The following is a 19,516-nucleotide window of genomic DNA, read 5'->3' on the forward strand; positions in this document are numbered from 1 at the left end:
CAGCTTGTAAGTGATTTGCTAAACAGCAGGGAAGAGCAATTCACTATAAACACTGATGTCTTTCTTCTGACATCAGCATTACCCCTCTGCTGAGCTCTACCATGTGTTCGGGACCTTGTGAGAGGAGTCAGAAAGAAGGAAATCTTGGTAAGCTTTTAATACAGTTTATTTACAGCATACACCGTATGAGGAAGAAAGCAAAAGACCTGCTGCTTGTAACGATCCCTTTGCAGAGGGCCCCAAAAGAGACAATTATGTTTGGAATTCCCTCATGTTGAGCTTGCCCATACAGTCAGAGAAGGAGCCTGGGTGAGTTCATTGAAACTGTGATAGCTGGTGATGTAAAGTATGCAAAAATGACAGTCTCAAAAGTTGTAATTTTTTTTTCACTGACATATATTGTTTAAGGAACTCCAATATGGTTCTTATGGCAATGGAAGTGCAGCTATATAAAGCTGCAATGCCTAAATAGTTTTCTTCTGCTCTTATTTTCTTGTGGTCTAAAAAGTGACTAAATAGCAGAATCAATGAACAGCAGGCAAGCAGTTAACACCATAAACAAACATAATATTCATCTCTATTTTTGGCCACAATAAAGGGTCAATAAACTGGCCATGAAAAAGCAGTTACTGTGATTTTTGTGTATGTCTTTTTCTATAGCAACTCTGTCAAAGCATTAATGAAGACAAGCAATGAGTTTATAGGTCAAGGCACTCTAGCAATCTGAAAACTTAAAACAGTCCTGGAAGAAGATGACACAAGAGACATTTTAAATTAATAAAATGTTTTACCACCATATTCATCCAATTTAGTTCTGTTATCCTATATCCTCCATAAAAGCAATTTGCCCACAGTACAATATGACGTTACCGGTACAGAGCATGGGCAGTGGATGGCTTTATCCCCATCCCCCATTGAATTCTATAGGAAAGCTGACAATAGGTAACAGGCTGATAGGAAGATCTTGCAGGGCATACTGAGGAGTGAATAATGAAAAGTTCCTGCAGGAGGCACCTTCCAATAATGAAATCCATAGAGCGGAAATCCTCTTCAGTGATGAGAAGAAACTTCAAAGATACCTCCCCATAAAGAGTGTGAATAATTTCACAGAATCTCATCTGCAGGTGCAGATAACGCTTGCTATCAGTACTGAAGATGACAAAAAAAACCCAAACCCAACCAAACCTTACACACACCTGATATTGCTTCTTTTTCTGAAGGTCCTATTTTTAATTTTTAACTCTATCCATCTGCAGGAATTCATTGCTGTACTTTTTTCAGACTCATCTGTTGCTGTGTACAGTTTTGTCAGGAAACATGGCTGAATGTTATTAGGCATCTGTCCAGGCTGCAGTGTGTGCACTGGCTGAGCCATTTTAACGTGAGTTTAAAAGCTCATAATTATTATTTCATACAAATACTAGTTATTTTACAGAGTAAGGTGAAAATACTCCTGTCTGATGTGAGCTGTTTTCCTAGAAGGATTCTGGAAAAAAAAAAAGAAGAAATAAAAAGATGCATACTTCTTTCTCAAGGATTATAATACAGACAGGAGAACTATAGCAAAACTTTGATATGTGTGGTTGAAACTAGAATTGTATCTTTTAAGTAGATTTAATCCCAAAGTTTCATTAAAAAAAAATGAAAATAGGTCATATGAAAACTTATATTCAGTTTGGAAAGATAGACCCAAGAAACTTGCACTAAAAAAAAAAAAACCCACAAAAATTATTTCAAATAAGCATGACTTAAATCAGTCTGTGCTGCAATTTGACATATTATATGGTAATTTATGGGCTGTATAAAATAAATTTGACTCCAAACCCATGCTGAATACAGAGTTACCACTAAATTTTTAAACAAGTCTGAACACAAAATACTGGACAATTTTTCCTTTCTCTCACTTATCTTTAAATGTTTTTTTTTAATGCTATGCAGGTAGATAGAGACATAGGATAGTCAAAGAAATAAAACCCTCTCACTGATTTTTAATAGCTATTGTTATTGATGAAGTAATTGATTTTAAATAAACATGATCAGCTATGGTCTTTCTTGTTCCAGAAACATCACTACTTCTCATGGGGGTCATATTTAAGCGGGGAAAAAATAAAACCATTTTCATGCACTACAGTTCTATTCCTCAAACCGTTATCTTCTGCAGCTTACTTTATTTGTTGAACCAGATATTTCAGAGTGCCAAACAGTGGACAACATCTTTGTGAATAGAGGAGGTTTCTTCTCCCACTTTCTACTCTGCACTAACATTTACATTATGTGGATGGAATGGAGAGAGCCAGGGATAATACATCAAAAAGAAAGGTAAATAATTACAACTAAAAAGCTCTTGAATCTAGTAGTCAAAGGCATATGAAGGCCCAGTGGCTGGCAGTTGAAACAAGGTTCAGCTTGGGATTTTTAACAGCAAACACAACTGGCCACATCTAACTCAACTACGGGTTTCTGGTTTAATGCAGAAAAGACTGGCTGAAACTGTACTGTGTGAGTTATGCTGGAGGTCAGACATGCTGTCCAGAACAGACTCTTCTGGAAAGGAAATTTATGAAAATAGTAGCAGAAATACATATTGCAGTGAGTCTCTCAAGCATTTATTTAGGACTTGGGTTCAATACCTCAAATGTAATGTATTTTTCCCCCTCAGATTCCTAAAGCCATTTATATCAGACCAGCTTCTCATGACTGCTTACATTTATAGCTTGTCTGCCTTGTTGTCAGTGGTCACATTTTTAGGCTTTGCATTGCATTTTAAATCCCCTGAATCATTTCATGTTCATGTTTACCATTCTTCTCCTTCTTTTATGAGATTTTTCCATGAACCTGAAATTAAAAACATCCTTTCCTTCTCCCTGCTGAAAAGTCACAACCACAAGTCATCCATCACAGCTCCAATATGTCCCTTAAAATTTTCTCTGATCCCTTACAGAAGAGGCACTTCCAAGCACAAAGTTCAAGCTCCATTTCTCCCTATTTCTTAGGGGAGCTGAAAAGAAATTGCCTTTCTTCCAAATACTTAATTTCCACTTTTTCCTTCAAATTCTGGATAGAAAATGAATTCAATGAAAAATCAGTCTTTTCACTCCCTGGCACCTCAAGCACTTGCAGTTCCTCTTCTGGGTTTTTGAGCAGTTTTTAAGTTGGAAGGGATAGAGATGAGAGGGAACAGGCTGTGCTACAGCTTTGTCCATCATTTGTCTCCCTCTCGCATAGTTGACCTGTTTCAAGCTTCAGAAACTCACCAGTTCCTTCCCTTTGTTCCTGAAAATAAAGAAATAACCCATGAACAGAGTAGAACAAAAGAGTATCAGACAGTATGGACAGAAACACAGTATAGCAGCCTTTACTCTAAAGATCTCAGCCCATTGAGCTCTATTGTGTACTACAGGCTCAAGGCGCTGATGCTAGGGATACAGCTAATATCACCCTGCATTTTACTCTGAATTCTGAACAGTCTCAAACCTCACTGAGATTTCCATCTAAAGCATCAATCTTTCCACATGTGATAAACTGTCTTCTTACAGCTTTCCACAGGTAGGAATGGGCTAGCTCTGCCATGCTATTATATATGTGTGTGATACCTGGACAGCCGTGCCATACTAGGGGATCTCAGCAAGGCAAGTGTTCCTGGCACATCAGTACTGCTGTGGCACTCACATCCAGGATGGTGAGTACATGAGTAAGGTTTGCAGTTGACTCTGTTGGTTTCTACATTAGTTATTAGTTTAAGAAAAGACACATTACAAGGGGGAAAAATAATGTGATGTGTAGGAGCTGGCAGTAGGGATTTTTCCCAAATGTTTGGGAGGATCCCGTTTCTCACAGATGGTGCTGGCAAGAAACAGCTTACTTTTCTTTCAGAAAATAAGGATTGTTAGCAATAATCTTCTGCTTAAAGTATTTCCCCAGTGCAAATGTTAACCCTACTGTAAACCAAGAAACCCTTATTCAAAGATATTTATTATTTCAAGTAAGAAAAGAAAGCAGAAGCCCAACAGGTGGAAGTTAAATGATTCATCTAACAGGAACAGAGATAACTACAAAACTACTTTGCAAAAGACCTTGAAGTAGTGGAAGGGAGGAGAAAGAGCAGGCTCCTTCCCAAGCAGAAGGTCTATTACCTATCACCCTCAGCTGAAATGTTGAGAAATTTTTAAATTTGTATGTGAACATGATCAAACCCTGACCCTTTGGAAAGAAGACAATATAATATTAGCACCTTTACTTTCACAGATCCATACATGGTTGTGTCATGCCTATGCTGTTCTGTTTGTTGTTCTTTCATATTCCCTCTCTTTTTATTTGAGAGGCAGAAAAAGTTTCCTTACCTTAAGAAAAGATCAGGCTGGATGGTGAGTCACACACTTTAATTCTTCTGGCTTCTATTCAGTACATTATTAAACAAGGAATGTAAATATCTGTATATAGCTGGGGGAAAAGTCCTCTGCTGCAACTACTGAACAGAGCGGCTGACAGTGAAACCCATGCAGGGCAGGCATTGTACAGGCCCTGGCTTTAGGAATAGGAGGGAGGCAGACACTCAGTGGAGCCTGCTACCACGGGGTTAAAAGAACAAAGCAGGTTTCCTACTGAAACTGACAGTGATCACTCCTAGTGAAGGAAAGTAAAAAATCAGAGCAGCATGTAGCTAAGCATGTGCTTAACTACAAAAGCTAATTCAGAATCCCCTGATGCTGCCAAAATTATGAGGACAAAGAATTTGGCTTAAAGACACTTTTCCTCTACTTTGTAACTCCAAGGTGGTGTAGAGCACAAACCTGCTAGATAAACATAGAGGTTTATGTAGAGCACAAACCTGCTAGATAAAAAGCCTGCAGGGTGATTGTCATAGCGATATCTGATAACAATTGGTAGCAGAGATGAACTTGAGTTAGAAGCTATGAATCCCCAGTCAAACGTCCTGAAAATTCAGCAATGTGTGTTTGGGAGTGAAGGTTTGGGTTGGATTTCTCCCTCATGAGCAGAGAGAATGTACTAATTCTCAGTCCAACTCCATATTTTTCTTTGTTTTGGTTGTTATGATAGTCATGGCTACTGCTGCAAAATTAGGCCATTAAAAAAAGAGGCAAGCAGCCCAATCCAAATGGTTCCCATTTGAGCTAAATTCCTTGGGTTCAGCAATAAACAGAGAGGTACGTATTTAGGGCATGTGTTTCCTACTTATTTCGGCCCTTGACTAGTTTTGGATGTTACAGCTACTTGACAGATGAAATTTCCTTCCTAGGGAAAAAGGCTGATATTTTCAAAACTATTTTCATCCCAAGTTGGCATTTTCAGAGACCAGTATGCTTAGAAAAAAATCAGTTTAGAAATGTCAAAATATTTTTTTTATAAATCAAACCCAAATATTCAATGTTTCCCAGCCTTTTTTTAAGCTTGCTCCCACATGAGCTGGTGTGTATTCTTAGGCTGGAGTCATGCTGCTTTTCTAGGGAGAGGCAGGAGAATTATGCTTACATTTACACCTGCAGACTACAGTCAGCATCTCATCAGAACTTGAGCTGATGGATGACTGCTCATAAACAAGAATCAGTTGAGGAGACTTGCACTTGTGCAATGGGACATATTGCTGAATATGCTAAGGACTGGCCAAGATGAATACCCTGACTGGTCCAGTGCTGGTAGATCTTCACAATTTAAAGACAGTATTGGATCCAAAAAGCAACCTAGCTGTATTATCATGGCACAGAACCCACAAATGCTTCACTCCACTTCTCAGCCAAACAATGTAAAAGTTCCTTGAGTCTTTCATCTGCTGCTGTAAAGCTTCTGTGATACACAAGACAAATCATGACAAAAAAGTTAGCAGCTGGTCCACCTGACCATAGAACTACTAATAAAGGTTGTCTCAGCACTCAGAGAACTAAAGAGTGGGAATTGAATGGTCTCTCAGGATACACAAAAATGTGGGATGTGGGGAGAAAAAAGGAAAAATATTTCGATCCTGCTTCCAGAAGAATTAACAGGTTTTTTCTACAGGTTTCACACTTTCTCTTTAGCCTGAGCTGTGCTTAGAGGTACATTAACCTCGATATCTTGAGGAAAACATGAAAAATGGCCTTTTCTTGCTGATTGCCCACCTTTTAAAAATATTGTGGAAGTGCAGTATTCTCATAATACCATTTTAATGAGAGAGAAGTGTAGCTTTATTAAATTAAAATTTATTAAATTATGCTTAGAACTTGTTCACTTTGTTGACTCACATTATGGAAGCGATTCTTGTAGGATTGTTTATATGTTCCAGAGCATTCATAACTCACTGAGTTCTGCTATCTACAAGTGTTTAATTGCAGACTCTTTGTTTCATGTGAAAAAATGTTTGCCAGCAGTCTTTTGGCAGAGTAAGGAATGAATTTTGTAGAGGAAAACCAAGTTGTTCATTATGAGCGGCAGCAGAAATGGGGAAAAGAACTTCCCCAGGGTTCCTTGAAGATTCCAGTTGCTACGTTCTGGCATGATTTGGTCTTTGGAAGTGTGCTATATTTTGCATTGACTTTTGTTTTTTTTCTCCCATTTCTACAGCTGTAAGTGTACCTACATTTGAGAATAGCATGTGAAAATTAAACCCACAAGACACCATCACACAAGAAGTGAGCTCAAATTTTGCCCAGAAAGGGAGAGAGCATCTTTTCTTTGAAAAGAATATTTCTTTGTGCTTTTTGACAATATGAACACAGATCACCAATATGCTGCTAAGCTGAGGCTGCCTGTACATCTCACAGGTCAAAAAATAAAAATGTCCAGTATTACTGAATCCCTGAACTGACTATTTTGAACATTTTAACTGACTAGAGGATGGAGGGTTCTTTACTTCCATGTTTCTAAACTGATTCTTTTCTTTGTAGATTTCTATGACAAATGGTGTCCAAGGCCAGGTTGAACAAAGCTTTGGGTGACATTGTTTAGTGGTTCAGTGGGAGGTGCCCCTGCTCATTGCAGGGGGATTGGAACTAGATGTTCTTAAGGTCCTTTCCAACCCTAGCTATTCTATGATTCTATGATTCAGCTGTGAAATGCTGAATTTATCTGATAGAGCTCTTTTAAAGCTAAATCTGAAGATTTGGGTTGAAAAAGAAGATTTATTTATTTTTTTATTTATTTAGGAAAATGTTGTTATCTTGACTCCTGGGAGGTTTCTTGTGGATACCTTATCTCCCTTCTGTCTGTATGTGGTTTGAGATTCATGGTTGCAGCTGCTAAGCAAAGCAGTTTACGTTGAATGTCCACTCCTGAAGCAAAATGTCTGTTATTCTTTACTGCTGGGGTTTGAGATCCTGCACTGGGCCTGTACACAATATGGCAACCTCAGTCTCCTCTACCTGAGACGCTGCTGCCTCACCTCAGTGAAAGAATGTGTGCATCCCTTTGTTGGTACATATTAGATGTACCGAAATATGTGCAGACTTATTTGGAGATTGATGTCTCACCTCTGTGCAGAAGACAGGATACACAATTGAAACCGGCAGGACTTAAAGTAGAAAAAATATGGAGTTATTTCAACGTTTATTAACTGGGGACTAGATGAGCAAGTCTGTCATACTCCGCTGTCCTCTGACAGCTGGGTGCTCACAGTGTTCTTAGCTGAACTGAAACCCTTGGGCAGCCACCAGCCATAGGGCTGTGGGCAGCATGTGCCAGGGGAGCGCGGGGGCTGAGGGAGACAGCTTCCTGCCCCTGGCAGAAATGCAGGAAAGTTCTTCAAAACAGTAAGTTACACAGTTTCGCACCTGAGGTTGGAAGTGACATTTTCAGGCACTCAGCAGCCAACCAACAAGAAGGACAAGGGTCAGGTATGAGAGGGCAAGGGTGAGTTATTCCCCTCTGATGGCTCTTGTTGCAGGCTTGGTCCACTCCCCTCTGGGTTCTGGCTGTGCTCCGAGGTACCTTGAGGTACTTGAGTCCATGCAGTGTGAACTCATTTGTTGTCATTTCCACTTCTGGGAAAAAAAGAGTCATAATAAGAGACCAGTAAATGTGCAGGATTCATACAGCACAGACTCTAACAAAACAGACATGTTGCAGTGTTATCATATCCAGGAAAACAGCAGCAGAGAGCATAACTTTAAAATACCACCCAGAAACTCTTGTTTGGAAAGGACAACTCATAACATCAAAGCCTAAATATAGTTGCCAAACCATACTTTAATTTACTGCCAAGGCACCAGATTTATACCCTTAATAGCAATGATCCACTAGGCAACATGGTGACTGCTACAGCAAAATGGATATAGATTTATTTCAGAGAGGTCAGGAAAGAGCCCTACACATATTAATACTTGGTGAGAAAGTTTGGAGAGTGTGTCATATGAAATTAGTCTTGGGCTAGTTTCTTAATAGATAAGCATCATAGGAAGAAAACAACAGAATCAATAGAACAGCTACCTATCCTAAGGAAAAATATGAACATTTAAAATATTTAGATGAATAATTTCAGACAAAAATCAATGAGAAATAAACATCTCATAGAAATGGGCTTTCAGAATGGTAAAATTACAGCACAAGATATATAACCGTACACAATAAAGCAAAGGGAATGCACTGGTTTCCACCTTGCTTTTTCAGATTCTCCTCATCCATACTCATTTATACGTCAATGTCTGTGGAGCAACTTCTTCCTATGACAGAATCGTAGAATGATTTGGGTTGGAAGGGACCTTGAAGGTCACCTAGTCCCAATCCCCTGCTACAGGCAGGGACACCCTCCACTAGTCCAGGTTGCTTCAAGCCCCATCCAACCTGGCCTTGAACATTTCCAGAGATGGGGCAGCCAGAGCTCCTCAGGGCAGCCTGTGCCAGTGTCTCACCACCCTCGTAGTAAAAAACCTTATTCCTAATATGTAATCTAAAGCTACCTTCTTTCATTTTAAAGCCATTGCCATTTGTCCTATCACTACTGGCTCATATAAAATAATATATGTAGCACATATTTTGGATACACACACATTGGTGTGTGCATGCGTATGTCAAGTGCACATATACATGTACCCACAAAGACATGGCATTTATAATATGTACATACACAGACAAAAATCCTCCTGAACCACACTGAGAGGACGTGGATTGGTTTTGCTGTTTAATATCTTACTATCTGGACTCATGGGGTAATAGCAAGAATATGTAATTTTGAAACTCAGATTAGTCCTCTAAGGCAAGTGCTTTTTCTCTTGGTATCTTTTGGGTAATGTTTGTAAATGTCCATGTATACTACTAGGAACTAAATACACGTGAGCTCAGGGAAGCAGTCTATTTTAGGTGTACTTCAAAATGTTAATACTGATCAGCAGGACCTAAAGCAGAGCTTACCTTTTTTTCCTTTGACTTCTTTTACTATGATACAAGGTGTTAAATAACCATTTTTACTTTGTGATAACCCAAAAGGGTATTTCATAGCATAAAGGTGAAGTCAGATGGTTTAGGATTCGATGGGTATTATTGACTTTAAAATGGGAGCAAAATATCCTGTGTAGAGAATTTGTTAAAATGTCTCCTTTATTTATGCAGTCTGTACGTGTTCACTCACAGGACATAGGATTCCGATTTATGAAGATCAGGAAGGAGAGGGTGGTAATTGTTACTCTTATTCCTAATCAGAAATGACAGTGTTTGCAGATTTAATAGTGCTAACAAACTAAAGAATAATTTTTTGCTTTCAAATATTTCTATATCTGAGCTCAAAAAGAGATAGTTATATTTTAAACCTTTTTCAGCTCATGAACACAGACTTTAAGGAGACTTATTTCAGTCATATTACAATTTTCTGATCCCAGAAAATCTTATAAATCCCTAAACACATCCCTAAACAATAAAAATTTATGTATTTGATAATGCAGAAAAGTCCAAATTTAAGGAGGAACAGTTAAAATGTATGTATACGGGGCTAATTGGTTTCAACAGTTACATGGCAGAGAATAACAAGGTGCTGGGCTGGTTGCAAGGGCACCTGCAACTTGTTTCTAGCACAACCATGACTTAATATGTTAGCGATGGCAGTCCTTCAGCACTCTTTGTCACTGCTTTCCTTGTCTCTTTCGCTGCCCCATCAGGCTGTAAGTATCTGAAGAAAGGCACCTCACTTCCTGTGCAGGATGCGGGTGAGGGGTGGTGTGGTTGTGAGTCACACTTCCATACTTACAATGCTCACACTAGCAGTGATAATGGCTTATACCTGTCTTCAGTGAAAATCTGGCAGAAAACTAAGAACTTTGCCCAGACTCTTCTCTGAAAGGGAGATAACAATGAGTCTATTTTAACACACTTGTTGAACCCCAATTTGGAGGTCTTCAGACATAATGTCTGATTGATGTATTTATACACCATTGGATGCAAATTGTTGCAAAATGAATCTTTTCTTATTGGAATTCTTTTGCTGATGAGGTAAGTTTGTGGTATCTGAGCTGTGATGTGGTTTTGGCTGGGCATTTCTTTAATCTGGAGCAATTCCACCTAATTATTATACATATGTGACTGTGCAGTCACTGACAGAGGCCCTTAAACATGAACATGGATGAGTTCCACCAGCATGGAATCACAGCTGCCCTTAGTGCAGCATGCAAAATTTCTTGATGGTATGGCATTGAATAACTTCCTGAAAACCTTAAGAGTGCTGAGGTTTGAATGAAATGGAATGGCCAGCAATTCATATACAACACAGGCTGAATAGGCTGCTTCTAACTGCATCAGAAACTTTTGCTCATAGATCTATCATTTCATTTGAGAACTTAAAGTGCTAAAAAGTGGCACGACTAAAAAGGCAATGCAGCAATAAAAATTCCAGTTTGACTCTAGGGATAGCTTCAGAGACATTGTGGTCTGAATTTTCTCCATTATTTGAAAGTTGCCAAAGAAGAATTTTCTTTATTCTGGACTGGCTTTGGGAAATCTATTAAGATTTTTAATTGCATTCAAAAATATTCCTATGTTTTGAAACCTAGTCTGCAGGAAGTTTAACCACCCTTTCATTAAGGTCTCTGAGTATGGCTGAGACTTGTGTATTAGCAAGGTGCTTTGCTTGTCTGTGCCCAATAAAAATATGAGGAATAATGCCAGTTTGGGGAATGAATAGAGCAGAAGGGGGGAGCACAAGTTACGAGCTGCTTTGGTCTTCATACTCAGGAAGTACTTACCAACTTCCATTGCCTCATCCCATCTCTTCCATTAGAAGGCCTTTATAAATTATAGGAATACGTGGCCCTTAGCAAATAACTTCACAACAGAGAGCAACCAAATTGGAACGAAGCAGAACAGGAAACTCCCTTCTGTTACTGTGGGTAGTTCTAAACTGCTAGTTCTTTTTTTCTTTCAGATCAGGATGAAAGACGAAAATCTCAATAATTTCACAAATTGAAAAATCTGAAAAATGTGTGTGCTGAGTGCAGATGAAGCATTTAATTTCAATAATTTTGCAATATCTTGTTACAATGCTGATCTTTCTTTCTTTAATCTTTTATTGTCTAAATTTACAAAGATTTCACAGATTTTAATTTTGTAAACCGTTCCAGCTTAAAGGAAACAAAAGTTCTAATTCAAGTAGCCAAAAGAGGACTATTTAAAAAATTTCTTATTAAAAAAAAAATAACTAAGGAGAAATGGGAAAGAAAGCCTTTTCTTAGCCATTAGTCTGTGTCATAACTCAGATCAGTAACAAATGCTAGATATTTCAGTATAATGGCTCTTCAGTGACTAACTCTTTTATTCTTATCTGATTGACTGCAGCGGCATTTGGATCAGGTCTAGTAAGGTGGTTCTCCTACCTGTGCCCATACTAGCTCATATGCTGGTAAGTCGGTTGAGCACCAAGGAGAAATATTTATTTTTTTTACCCAAGAACTGTGGAGCAGATCACAAATGAGGGTATCCTTTGGCAATAAAAATTTTCCCTTACAGTCAGTTTCATGATTAAGCCAACGCCAGTGCTTTGTACCTCCACCTGTCTCTGAGTCAGCTAGGGTTTCCTCTGCTTTCCCTCCAAATGGGATGCCAATCCCTTGCCTGGACTTCAGAGGCACAAGTGTTGCGCCCACATTTGTGAATTGTTTAGCTTTTGCAATCTTGGCAGCTGCCTGAGCTCTGGCAAGATTTTTCCTAAATGAGAGAGAGAATGAAGTGGGCAATCCACTTTTCATGCTGTTCATGGGGTTTTTATTCTAAAAATTTGAGTATGGAAAATCTCATCATAACTTCTGTAATTTGTTTAGAAATTTGGCTAACAATAATGCTAACTTTGTTCATTAACAAAAGTACTGAGACATTTTAGAGTTTAATTCCTCAGAATTCTAAATGCCAGATATGAGAGGTACACATGTGGGCCAAATTTTCACATTCAGTTTGTGCTGTACATGCAAGTCCAACAACTTCACAAGCATATCTAATTGGTAGTTTTGTACCTGTGAGTTATGCTGCTATAAGAGACAGTTCTCACATTTACTATATATATATATTTGCTTATCTCATAGCTGCATTTTGCAGCCAGGTCTCTCTACTGAGATATGTATTTGATTTTTGCCAAATATTCTTCTAGAACCAATCTGAATATGAACAACATGAAAAGGTGCCACCTGTACAAGTGTCATGCCAGGCCAGGCAGTGTGCTTCCCACCAAATCACAGTGGGACAGAATCTGTGTGACTCAGAGGCAGCGAAAGGACCTCTCCACCAAATGGTCAGCTTGCCAGGGAGGAGGGCTATTAGGGCCAGTGAGCTCTCCACCGTCTTATTCAATGGATAATAGATCTGTGATTTCTGTCCCTACAGCATCAATCTCCCCATAGGAACCAAATTCTATACCTGGTTATCATTGGTTAAGTACCAGCAAGTTATCCAGAAACTTTGAGGCACAGTGCTGCTAATATAGCTGATGGGCATGTCGGTAAACAAGTCAACCCTGAAACAGAGAGGAGTATACACGTTCCCAATGTGTGTGTGCACAAACTTTAAACTGACTCCTCTCATGCCTTACTGATGAGCAACATATTCTGGCCATTCTTCTCCCATACAGGCTTAGCATGGCTGATTTGTGTACTTAGCACTGAAACCTACACTTTTCCCAGGACCCATGAGGTCAGATTGCCCATAACCTACTGCTCCTTTGATGGCTCTCATCCTGCTTTCAATTGATGTGGCAGTGCATGAATACATATGACCAAAAGCTTGATATAAAATCCATTTGTCTAAACACATTTATGTTTGATAGCCTGAACAATTACTAATCCTGATTGGAAATATAAGTCATTGTGTTTACAGTGTCCTGTCACAGCATCCCCGTCAGCTCCCCTGAGGCCAAATTCTCTGGCAATGCACACAGTGTTCGTTTTTTTTTCTGCACACAGTACCGTGCCTAATTGAAATCCCAGTGAGGAAACCTCTTGTTCTGTATGCTAACCAGTGTGGATGATCCCCAGGAATTTTCCTGGTCTGCCAGAATATATCCATTAAGACAGGACACAGACCCTGCACCACTGTGTACAGTAATTTCCATGCTCCCACATACAATTCAAAAATGCCATGGCGCACACGTATCTCATCCTCAGTGAGCACAATATGCATCCTTCCTGTCAGGGCATGAGCTCACACACTAGCCAGCACCTGGGGAAAGCCCTGAAGGAACTGGAGCCTCCCTTAATCTACAGAGAGAGAGGAAAGCTCCAGAGCAGCAGCAGGCCTGCTCTTTGCTTTAAAAAAAACTGTTCATCCATCCTCGCTTCCCTCTAATCTCTGAATTCTTAAGACTCTCCTCCACCACTGCCAATGAAATACCAAGTTCAAGATTGTCAGATGACCGGTATATGCCTAGGCAGTCACATCCGAAACCCAGTACAGCAGGTACCAATCACCCTTTGTCTTGCTGGCCTGCACACCTCGTACGGCTATTCACCCAATGCTATTTTGTCAGTTATTCTACACAGCTACCATGTGCCTGCCTGTGCACAGCCCAGTGAAAGACAGAGACTAGCCTGGGCAATGGTACCAGTTACTGCTGTGGCATGGCTAGTCCCTGCTAGCTACAAAGGATTCCCAGAGCTGCCTGTCGCCATGGCTCCTCTCTCTGCCTGTGGCATCAAGACACAATGCTGCAATGTGGTAGGGGAACCCAATGGTGAGTATCCTCACAGAAACCCACAGATATGTCTCTCTCCCAGGCCAAGAAATGGCTAAGAGAGCCACGGGAAGCAGCTCAGACACACATAGCTCAGCTGCTGTGGAATACCATGCTTTGGTTTCTGGCTCCAGATATCCCAGGGCTGTTGAACATTTCCATGGTCTGATGGGATGGAAGGCTTCTAGGCAGCCATGGGAAATGTGGAGCTGCAAACATTAGTCTTCAGGGGCTGGCACTAAGGGTTTGCTCTTTGCACACGAATGAGGGAAGAAAAGATACTTACTTCACCTGTTATGGCTTTTTCTATTTTTATTTTTTCTGATTCTCACCAGAAACACGTGTCTGTTCTTGACTTGCGTTTTGTCTCCCAGCACAGTGCCCTGGGAAGGACCTTGGCTCCCACATTCTCACACATGCATGCACACCACAGGGCTCTCTCCTCCCAGTTTCCCAGCAGACTGAACTGTGCCGCACCACGGTGCTGATCGCCAGGATTTCTGGACCAAGTCCCTAGCTCCCTCCAGGGAGAAAATATGGTGAGTGGCAAGGCATGAATTATGCAGTCAAGTCAGGCAGGGCTGCTACTAGAAAACTCTTGCTAGGTGAGTGAGAGGAGGAGGATAGAGGAGAAATGGAGAGGAGATACTGCTGAAGGCACACCAGGTAGAATTCAGCATAGACACCCCTGGGAAACAGCAGGGATGATTTATGGTCTGCAAGGTAGACTGAAGCAGGGTGTTTCTCTATTCTCTGTTGCACTTACAGGGATAATTATCGGGAACACTCTACCAGGGAATTACAGTAATGAGTAACATGAATACTGCTTTTGAATGTTCAATTTTGTAGGAGAATCCTCAGCCTGACTACATCATTGTCACTTCATTTTGACTTTAGTGGGTTATTCCATTTTCCATCAGATGAAAACATTGCCCTACATAAAGAAATAACATTTACTGTTTTGGTTTGGGGTTTTTATGCTGAATGAATTAGAAACCCACCGTAATATTATAAACAATATTCTAGTCCTAGCAGCTAAAATTCCTGAATTTTAATCCGAAAGGGACTACGATAACCATTTAGTCAGACCTCCTGCCTGAAAATTACACAAACTGAATGCAGGAACACTGTACCTCGGGGTATATATTCCTATATTTCCTATTTCAGTGACACAGAATTGAGAACATGGGAAATTAGTTGCACAGCAAAAGTCAAATGTTCTGTCACTTGATAACCTTGTATTTCACCTACACTCTATTGCAGTGCCACATTTCCTTTGCTTACAATGAATTTAGAAGGATATAACCTGCAATAAAAAACACAGTTCTGGAGAGTTCAGAAAACACTTTAGTCAAAGAGTAAGTTAAGTTTTCCTAAAGTCTGAATGAATACATCTACAGACGTTTTGTTGTGGGTTTCTTTCAATATTCATTGTATACTCATCTGCTAATTTTACTTACATTTTCCCAAAAAAATCTGAAAATCATTAAGTAAATTCCCAAAAGGTAATAATGAATCAATCAGAAGCACAAGTATTCTTTGGATTCTCCCAGTTATTTTTAAAGATGAGTGTTGAAAAAGAGTTAAAATTTTCTATCCAGAAGCCTACAATATGTAAATTATTATTATTAGCTAAAACTGCACACTAAATAAAATCAGACAATTTTAAGCTGAATTTATAGTGAGGTAGAAGATTCATTTGATTTGGGAGGTTTTGTGGGTTTTTTTTGTTTTTTGGAAGTTTTGGTGTTTGTTTTTTTTCAGTTATGAAATGAGATAATCTGCTTGGTGAACTGATTCAGTGATGGACTTGCTCCCGAAAGTCATTTGTAAGTGAAAGGAGTAATGAGAACATAATAGCTAATCCCTCAAAAGTTCAGCTGGATTAAAAACAATTTGAATTCTTTTTTGGAACAAAAAATAAAGCCATTTGCAGATGGTCTTCATTAGAAATACCGGTGGCAAGAATTATTTCACAGCTCCAAAGTGTGTCTAGCCAATATTCCTTAGGCCTTAATATTTCCAGTATCAGAGATGAATGTTCTCTTTGTAGTCATGTGCTTGCATTAAAGAAAGCTACTTACCAAACACACATACAGATATGATAAACATATAAAACACACACACTATTTCATTAATGCGATATATATTAAAAGATGTTCACATATTCATATCACAAGAAAAAAAGTGTGATGCACTTGATGCTGAGAAACATTCTGGTTCAGACTAATTTTTCTTTTCTTTGAATCTGCAACTCAGAAGGTCGACAACTTATTTTATACTATATTGATAATGTAAATTATACATTACTACTGCAAAACCAGTTTCCTGCTATGGACAAAATGGATGTAACCCTAGAGAACATACCAGCCTCGATGTCACCCCACTGCCTTCACTTAACTACAGTACCACACACAGGCAGGTAGTTAGATATATAGTTATCCAACCTGCATATATTATCTGATTGGCATGTTCACTTGCTCCCTGACTGCCATAAATGAGTGGCTGTGCAGGTGCCATTAGCACATGCATCTTTTTCTGAATGCACCATTGTAGGAGTAGCTGAAAAGCTGTTTGTACTACACAGTCAGAAAGTTGGCAGCAGTGCCGGGTGAAAAATGGTAAGTATGTTTCAAGAAAAATTCAAAAAACTTCATGTTTACTCTACATTTTTTAACATCTCAATGAGAAATTCAAAAAACCTGAAGACATTGAAACCAAATCTTTTTCAGGTTCTACTGTAACAATTATTGCTTTTTCTTCTTGCTTTTCATCCTTTGTCCTCACATTTTCTTCTGCTATTTTCATTTCTTGCCCTTTTTTTTTTTTAATGATCAAGTAGAAGGTAATGAAGATAAAGGAACAGAAGAAATGAGAGGGAGGATGAAACAATACCTGAGAAGCTGTAGCACTTTTTGCAGGTTAGTTTAATAGCAAGGCCTTTGTATACCTGTACTAGGTAATAAATGTGCTTGTAGGTGAAGCTCAACAATATACAAGGTAGTTTATATCTGCCCTATTTGATAGAAAACTGTTTGGCTTGCACCCCAGGTGTCCATTCTGCTAGCTACAGATTTTGTCCCTATCCTTTTGATCTCTTAAAAATGGAATTGTGCTTCTTAGGCAATACTGTAAAAGTTACTGCCTCCTTTTGCTTGTGGTTCGGGGTGCGTACAATTTATGAAGTGAATCAGCAAATACATTTGCTTCATGCATCTGTATAACACTTTTGAAAACCTGGCAAGATACAGCTTTGAGTTAGCAAGGAAAAGAAACAAAACTTTAATGGTCACAAATTTGGGCTTAAGCTGCTCCTCCATTTCAAGCGTCATTTGTTTGCTTTCCACTTAGCAGATGCTGGAAGCACTCTTCAATAGGAAACAAATAAAACCATATTACCTGTCCCACTCCGAATCAGAGGCCAAATCTTTCTGTTAGCTATCTCAACATTCATGAATTAAAAAAGCAGCTCAACCTCAATTTCCATGTCATAAAAAAAAAACAACTAGAAGAGGAATAATAAAAGCTTTGTTAGGCAGTTTGTAGGCATGTGACTTGTAAAATCTTCATCATTATAAAAAAATCATTGTTTGCAATCTGAAGTGCAGTGCCTACCTCTGCAAATTTGGTGAATACCAATATGAAATTTAATGCTGACGTACATCTATTTTATTGTAGGTTAAAATTTTAGGTCTCATGGCAGGGCAGCTGTGAAGAGGAAACTTACAGAGTTGTGGGTATAGAAATAGTTATCTGAGAAAAGCAACCGTATTCTCCTGGCACCACATGGCACATTTATCTCTATAGACTTGAAAGTTATCCTGCTCTAAACTGTGAAGGCCTCCTACACAATGTTCATAAATAAAAGCAGATTTTGAATCCCTGCCTTTACTTCCAAATCCCAAGGTAAAAATTGACTGGAATATATTGGAACAGATCTTCAGGTTTGGACAAAATGCTAGTCTTAGGTCATCACCATGCCTTTCAAGCACTCAAAAAGCCCCTACTGTAATATGTTATTTTGTTACTGGGCCATGCAAATCTTGCCTAAATTTTGAGTGCATGAGCTGCCAGCAAGGAGCTGTATGGTTGCAAGCACAAGGCATTTCAATGCAATACAAGTGAAACTTGTCCCTCTATTTCACTTCAGATCAGATGATTAGAAAAATTGGCTTAATGTGCCAAGACAAAAACAGATAAGCCAAAGTACTCTTTTGTTTTTCCAGAGAGAGTTTCATACAGTTCATATATAAATAGAGAATCCAGAGCAGTAATCAACACAATCACTGGGATGTTAACAGTGATATATTAAAGCAGTGTGACAGCCAAGGGACAGAGCACACATCTTACTCACTCTCTCCAGCCATGAAATCAGTAACTCAGATCATTTGTCTAAATCATCTAATACTACTTTGGAGTGAATCAGCTCACCGAGGTTTAAGGACATCCCAAGCAGATTTGTTCATATAATAGGGAAAAAACAAAACAAAAATAACAACTGCTTTATTTGAAAGCCAGGAGGGCCAAGGCAGATTTAGTTCAGTTAAAGCAATATTTGACTCCAGTTCAAGTTGGGCAGGAGTTCAGCCAGAAGTTATCATATGATTGGGTTTTGGGGATTCTATTTTTTTGGAAGTCTGTGTGAAATGATCTAGTAGTGATCTCAGTCCAAATTCCAATCCATAAGTGCCTCTGTTCCTTGCAAACCCCACAATTTGCACCACTGTTGAGAGTCTCAGAATAGAAGGCAAGGGCTAGAACCCGTAGTCTGCTTGGGGTCTGCTCTTCACATATGAAATAAGGAGATGGGAGACATGAAATGACACCATTATCTTTGCTGTCTTGACAATCCTCTAAGGAGAAAAAACAGTTGCTGAGAAAAAATAAACAATTTTTTTAAAAAAGTAACAACTACACCAACTACTGCATTCATAATTTAATCCTTGTCTTGACTTTTTTTCTTAATTTTAGCATAAGGTAAAGATGACAGTAGGATCTCAACAAACACTTCCTCACACTGTCACACTATTATTGAGCCTGGTTAAGAGTCAGCAGGATTTACACAGTAAAGATGAATCAACATACTTTGACTTATTTTTAAGCCTTTTGAAGACCGTGTATCCTAAAGTTTGCTCTAAGTTAACTTTTAACTCATTTGCCTTCTAGGAGGTATAAAATAAAAATATCAACAAATACAATGATTAAGTCGAAAATACAATGAAAAAAGCTGATGTATTTCAAATATATGAAGTTATCCAATTTTAAGGAATGTCTTTTACATCTTGTACATTCTAAACTTCACTGCAACCAATGAAAGATATTTAGTCTGTATCTAAAGTAAATATCCCATGGAACAGCACATCTTCAAAGTAAAGGAAAATCTTTCACTGA

General features: G+C 38.9%; 1 long non-coding RNA gene across 1 annotated transcript; it reads left to right on the plus strand.

Moving 5' to 3' along the window:
- The first annotated feature begins 220 nt into the window (after positions 1-220).
- LOC130604987 (uncharacterized) lies at positions 221-19,106 on the plus strand. The gene is made up of 3 exons (XR_008973582.1): positions 221-309; positions 14,500-14,664; positions 17,804-19,106. It is a non-coding gene; the product is annotated as an uncharacterized LOC130604987 (long non-coding RNA).
- Positions 19,107-19,516: the final 410 nt, after the last annotated feature.

The sequence above is a fragment of the Pezoporus wallicus genome, unplaced genomic scaffold, assembly GCF_028554395.1.
Source record: "Pezoporus wallicus isolate ANWC-B61680 ecotype Strahan unplaced genomic scaffold, APGP_CSIRO_Pwel_v1 contig_5418, whole genome shotgun sequence".
In the NCBI taxonomy this organism is placed as follows: domain Eukaryota; kingdom Metazoa; phylum Chordata; class Aves; order Psittaciformes; family Psittacidae; genus Pezoporus; species Pezoporus wallicus.